Consider the following 7,185-nt stretch of genomic DNA (forward strand, 5'->3'; position numbering starts at 1 on the left):
AAGGAAAGCAGAAATCTGAGGAGAACGAGACAAAAAAATTGAAGAAGTACGAACGTAGAAAGTAAATGAGAGGAAGAATGAGGATAAGACAAAGCAGGAGCAGGGATAAGGAAGTGACGGAGGAGAGTATGAAGAAGATAGAATATATATATATATATACACCTAACTCGAGAGTCGGGATAGCTCAGTCGGTATAGACACTGACTACGGGCTGGACGACCGAGGGGCCGGAGTTCGAGTCCCTGTGGGGGCTGAAAATTTCACTTTTTCATGTCGTCCAGGCCGGTTCTGGGCCCACCCAGCCTCCTAAAAAAATGGGTACCCGGGTAAAGCGGCCGGAGCGTGAAGCTGATCACTCATTTCCAACTACTGCCGAGGTCAGGAAAACGTGGGTCTATACATCCAATACCCCATTCGCCTTCATGGTATAGTGCTTAATTAGTTAAACACGGGGACAAATTTACCTTTTTACACACGTAACACACAGCTACCCTGAAGATGGAGTCAGCATCATCATCAACAACATTGACCACATGCATAAAGTGCAAAGATCTGAGAGCAATGTAAAATGCTGGTTTTCTTATGAATGAAATAGGCCCGAGCCGATTCTGTGGCCTATAATTGGAGTTATTAAACAAAGCACTGTTCTGAAATAACAGAACTGGAACTCGTAAAGAACGTCAGGCAGGAAATGAGAATGCAGATTTCATACGTGTCTTATCTGACATTATGACAGCGTTGGTTTTGGTGCGGAAATTTTGTTAGGTTAGAAACACTTTGCAGCAACTGTTAGATGTCAGGCTGTGCTTACAGCGTACACGCAGTTCCACTGCCGATTCTTTAACTGCTATGATGTATGTGTTACATGGAAGATCGCCTCTGTGGTATAGTGGTCAGAGTTCCTGGCTACAGAGCCAGAGGTCTCGGGTTCGATTCCCGGCATTACCACATTTTCTGAGAAGTAGTGGGTCTGGAACGGGGTCCACTCAGCCTCGTAAGGATATCTGAGGAGCTATTTCAAGGAAATAGCGGCTTCGGTCTAGAAAACCGAAATTAACATCCGAAGGGAACCGTTGCGCTGACCACGTGGCACCATCTATCCGCAGAAGTTGGTACTAACTTCGCCGACAAGCGGCGGACGCTCGGTCGGTATAGTTCATCGGACTAAAGACACGGAGTTCTTTTGTTTTTGTGTTACATGGAGTGTAGTATTAGTATGGACAGGCATGAAGGGAATTCAATTGTTCAAGTTTTGTGTCCAGTAGCAGTTTCGCTGGTCAACTAACTTCACAGAGCTGAGCCCTTCTTGAGAAGCCGCAAGTTGCTGAGCCTCTGAAGAATTTCCCGACGTCTTGTGGAACCCGACGATTCATTACAGTGTTCAAAAGAGCCCACCACTGGTCCCTATCCTGACCCAGATGAATCCCTTCCATAAAACCCCATCTTATCTCTCTATTATCTGTTTTAACATTATCTAACCACCTACGTCTTGATCTTCCTAGTGGTCTCTTGCCTTCTGGCTTTCCCACCTATATGCTATGTGCATTCCTCGTCTCCCCCATTCGTGCTACTTGCCCTGTTGATACCTGTCCTGAAACTGCATATCCGTAAGAAAATGGAATTATTTAGTCAGCTGTGTAAGGATGATAATAAAGTTATGTACATAGATAATGTCAGCTTTTCCGAAATACAGACGTGTATTGAAACTGGAGATAAGGCGATAAAATGATGAATTGGAAGGGTTTCGGAAGGAATCGGTCGTGGCGAACTCAAAATGCAGTGAGATTCTACGTTACTTCCGAACTGACTTAACAGCACCACAAAAAAAAAACGAAATTCGTCCGACACCTTCAAAGGTTACAATTCTTCTGTAATGTGACACTACGTGCTAATGGACCTGCCCGGTAGCCGAGCGGTCTAAGGCATGCACTGTCTTCACTCGCTCGGAAGCCGGGGTCGTGGGTTCGAATCCCACTCAGGGCATGGATGTTTGTGTGCGTTTTTCTGTGTTTGTCTACAGGTAGAGGCCTTACGACGAGCTGATCACTCGCCCAAGGAGTCCTACCGCATATGTAAGATCTAGTAAACCGAAGTGAAACGGAGGGTTTCATGGAGGTAGGCCTAGGCCCAAAATTGGGGCTGTAGCGCCTCAGAAAAAAAATGGACATGCCTCTCTGTATGGTGAACGATTTAACTTGGTTACATGTTTGAGGAATACATCACAAAGCATAACATTTTACAGTTTTTTTTTTGTTATTTAAATATAAAAATACATAATGAAACTTTTTGAGTGAATAATTTTACTAAAAACTCGAATTTTTATTTGAAATCCATCAACCCAAACGATTGGATAATCCCGAACACACACTTTGCTTTAATTAGTTCTGATTATCGAGGTTGTGCTCTACAATCCCAGCATGTGTATGGAGACACTGAGAAAGAACACGAGAAATCTCTAATCAAGATAACTGATGTCCCGATCTAGAAACGAAGTGAGCACCTCCCGGATACAAGACTAGATGAAGAGAGCTAGACTAGCCTGCTTGGTCCTAATAGGCATGTTTAAATTTTATATTCGCAACTCATAAACATATGTGGCAACTGAAAAGAAAAAGCTTCGAGAGAGAGAGAGAGAGAGAGGATGAATGTGTGTCCCCCACGGTCCCTTTTTTTTCCAGCACTTATTTACATGTTCCTTTTGTTTGTTTTTTAGTTTGTTTATTTCTTCCTTTGTATCCTAACTCTCTCTCGTTTGTATGTTCCCTTTTGCCTTACAGCATTTTATTTAAGCCTTCATTTTGAAAATTTGCAATAATCTGCATATTAACTCTATGTTCCCACGTAACAACTCCAGAAACGTCTGACGGACTTTCACGAAATTTGATATCTGCAACTATGTCTTTAAATTCCAGTTATGGATACCAACACTTTGCATAGGCCGCGCCATAGCTCAAGCGGTTAGTCGCTGGCTTCCTACCGCGGCGGTCCGGGTTCGATCCTGGGTCCTGTCAAGTGGATTTGTGGTGGAAAAAGTGGCGCTGGGGCGGGTTTTCTCCGAGTATTTCGGTTTCCCCTGCCAATCTTCATTCCACCAAATTCTCCATCATCATAATCACCTGGGGCAGGTGAAATAGGCCAATCAGTGACGCCGTGCCGAGCAGACCCAGTTGGACTCCACCCCTCACTAAACGAATTAAAAAAAACACTTTGCATATGGAGTGTGCCTCTCGCGTAACACGTTAATTATTTACCAAAATTTGAGGCACGTTCAGGTGTATAATCCCTGAAACGGACGAATGAGATTCCCGTGATTTCGCTACCATGGAAACCTCAAAGTGATCTCGTCCATGCGACGGGACACAGCCCAGGATACGTGTGTCTGTTATGTTCGTCCGATTCAATCTTGCCTACAGATAGTCCCTGGCTACAGATCCAGAGGTCCCGGGTTCGATTCCCGGCGCTACCAGATTTTCTGGAAGTAGTGGGTCTGGAACGGTGTCCACTCAGCCTCGTGAGGATAATTGTGGAGCTATTTCATGAAAAATAACGACTCCGGTTTAGAAAACCGAGATTAACGAACGTGGGGATCCGTTGCGCTGACCACGGGACGCCCTCTATCCGCCGACAAATGGCGGTCGCTCGGTCAGTGTAGTTCGCTTGCGGACTACAGGCCCCAGAGTTGGTTTTTGTTTTGATCTTACTAAATCTCCAACCTCCCCATATAAACTGTCACGAAAATCTCTCTTGTGGAGGCCAAGTTATTTCATGTGTACATACGGATGCGAAAGGCATGACGAAGCCGGTGTGTGCTTTTCGCAATTCTTGTGAATGCCCCTAAAAGCAAAATGTGCAATTTTATTTTTCCTCTGTGGCCGATCAGAATGGCCGCGCGGTATAAGGCATGAACTGTCTTCGCTCCCTCGAACACTTTTATTCTGCGTTTATTCTTTGTGTAGGCAGCCGCCTTTCGACGGGCTGATCCCCCGTCCAGGGAGTCCTACTGACTGTGTATAGGATTAAAAGACTAAAAAAGTGACTAAGGTCCAAGAAAATGTCTGTAGAGCCATAGATAGATAGAAAGGTAGATTGGTTGGTAGGTCGGTAGGTAGGTGGTTGAGTAGGTACGTGGGTGGGTAGATACTTCCTCTATATGTTCCACAGTTTTTTGAGATGAACAAAAAGGAATAAACGCTCAAAAATTATTACCCTATAAGTACATTTATTTATTTTCTTGGTTGTTTTCATCTTTTCCTTCTTTATGTCTTTGTTATCTTTTAATTTTATGTTAGTCCATTTTATTCCTTTTGTTTTATATCTTTTCTATTTGCAGTTTGTTTTTTCTTTGTTTTCTTCCTTTCTTTCTTCCAACCCCATAGATCTTTCCTTCTACTGATTTCGTGCAAACAATACGTAATGAAATATAAGACAAAAGAGAGAGCCATGCGTAATACCGATATTCAATCTTAAATAAATTCTGCGTCTACCGTGTACTTTTTTAACTGTGCTTTCTGTCCTTAACACTACTGCAGCCGCAATTTACTCAAGCCGTACTCATTTCAGAGCCGTCTTGTTTAGTCTAACGTACAGAACAGTTTGCTATCCTGTCACACTACTTTCCCTCGCCCAAGTATTACGTTGCCGTTAAGTGTAAGCGTAACACGTAGCCTGAATTAACGATTATATAGAAAGAAACTGACTCACAGACACTTCCTTCGACGATCCTTTGTTTGCTGACCCATCTCTCTTCCTATTATTTCTAACCTTCAGGTCAAATATCCAAAGAAATCAGAACGGAACAAAATGTTTCGTGCGATACTGTATTTCCCCTTCGGCTCCGTTCTTTGTCCATCACGAAAGTGTTACAGCGACGGTGTGCCCCATCTAATTGCTCTCTACTGCGATCCATTAAAAGGTAAGAAGTGGGTAAAGCTATCCCTGTAACAAGCCGTGGAGGGCTATAGGATTGTGAGACGTCGAGGCTCCCATATTTCCTAGACAGCCGGCTCACAGATGGCGGTGAGGTTGTCAGCCTTACGCGCCGACCGCCCTTTACGCCACAGGAAGTTTCCTGGTACTCATTTCTGTTAGAGGCTGAGTCGACCCCAAAGATTTGCTGCGGCTGGAAGGAATAGGTCAGAAAAATCCACTGACCTCATCAGGAATCGAAGCCGCGACTTTCCCCCTTGTAGCATAGTGCCTCAACCAACTACGCCACCGCGCGCCTCTTGATGCAATCCATTACAGCTTCTCTAATTTTTTTTCCTTGGCACTACAGCCCCAGTGGGTCTAGGCCTATCTCCATGAACTTCTCCCTTCACGTCGGTTCTTCTAGATCTTACAAATTCGGTAGGACTCCTTGGGCGGGTGATCAGCTCGTCGCAAGGCCTCTACCTGTACACAAACACAGAAAAACGCACACACACAAACTAAACATCCATGTCCTGAGTGGGATTCGAACCCACGATCCCGGCTTCCGAGCGAGCGAAGACAGTACATGCCTTAGACCGCTCGGCTACCGTGACCGGCACAGGTTCTCTAATAGAGAACTGAAAATCTCTTTGAAATTCAAAAGGGAATAATTTCTTTCGTATCTTCATTTTCATCTGCTTAGTTCCTTTTGTTTCCTCCTCTGATAACTTCTTGCCATAGCTCAGTCGGTATAGCGGCGGATTAGGTTTCCCGACTGGGGAAATATATTTTTCTCTTCTCCACGGCGTCCAGACCGGCTCTTGGGGCCCACCCAGTCTCCTGTCCACTGCGTACCGAGGTGGTCTTTCCACGGGAGTAAAGCTGACCCCTCACCTCCAACTAGTGCCCATGTTAAGAATGATGGATCTATATCTCCGCTCCCCCATACGTCTTCGTGGCGTGGTGCTTAATTAATCAAGCACAGGACAGCGTTACCTTTACCTTTGCCTTTGATAGGAGAGTTTCCAGTCCTGTAAGCACGTGAAAATTACTACGGCGTGGCAAAGACACATGCAGTCGTGTAACATACATACATAGCCAAACGGTCCCGCACTATATCGAACCAGATAATAAATTAATAATTCATGAAACCAGATTTGAATATTATATCACTAGAGCCATATCACTTAATGACTTTAAATTACCCCTATCATTAATACCAATATTGAATCCATGCGAACATTTAGTGCGTTAGCGAAATTAGCGCAGCTAAATGTAGAGGCCTAAAATGTAAGTACAACGGTCGTACTGGAAGTCATGAGCAAGAATTTTTTGTAAAGTAACATGCTTTATTATTGACAAACCAAATACACCACCTCAATCTACAGACCTTTCTTTATTTTTCCTCATAATCGCCGCTTCTATGTACGCATTTCTCCCAGCGTTCTGGGAGTTTGAAAATTCCCCTTCCGTAAAATTCCGTTCCAGCCATCCGAAGACACTGACGCACTTCTTTCTGAATTGCTTCCCTTGTCTCGAAACGTTGTCCACGCAGCTGATCCTTTACAAATCCGAAAAGATGGTAGTCGGAGGGTGCCAGATCAGGGCTATAGGAGGGGTGTGCAAGAACTTCCCACCCCATTTTTGCAATTGCTTCCAATGTGAGGCGAGAGGCGTGGTGGCGAGCGTTGTCATGCAGGATGATGATGTTTCGTCCCGGACGTTTATCGCGCAATGCACGACGGAGCTTGTGCAGCGTCTGGACATAACGAGCAGCATTGATGGTTTGCCCAGGTTCCAGAAATTCGGCCAGAATAAACCCCTCTGCATCCCAGAAGACTGTGCCCATGCACATGGAGAATGCAAATGGTGCCATTCCATACTCTGCCATTTCGTTTCAGGCTCGAAATGGTGAACCCAGCTTTCGTCACCTGTCACGGTACAGAGCAAAACGGTGCGCAGCTTCTGATAAGTAAATCATCTGTAGAGTACAAAACTTTGCACATTGGCAGTGCGGAATACATACAGGGTGTCGCAGAAGGAATGGTCAATATTTTGGGAGGTCATAGTATCTGTCATTCTAAGCCAAAAAAAAAAGTGTATATACTCGTACATGTGTCCTATACCGAACGATTTCCGAGATAGAGCTGTTTCACTGTGCAGTACACTGTACACTGTACAGACGAGCAACACGCCATGTCCTCACACGAGTTGCACCGAGATAGAGCTATTTCACTCTGCAGTACACTGTACACTGTACAGACGAGCAACACGCCA

This window comes from Cryptotermes secundus, unplaced genomic scaffold, assembly GCF_002891405.2.
Source record: "Cryptotermes secundus unplaced genomic scaffold, Csec_1.0 scaffold441, whole genome shotgun sequence".
NCBI classification, from domain to species: domain Eukaryota; kingdom Metazoa; phylum Arthropoda; class Insecta; order Blattodea; family Kalotermitidae; genus Cryptotermes; species Cryptotermes secundus.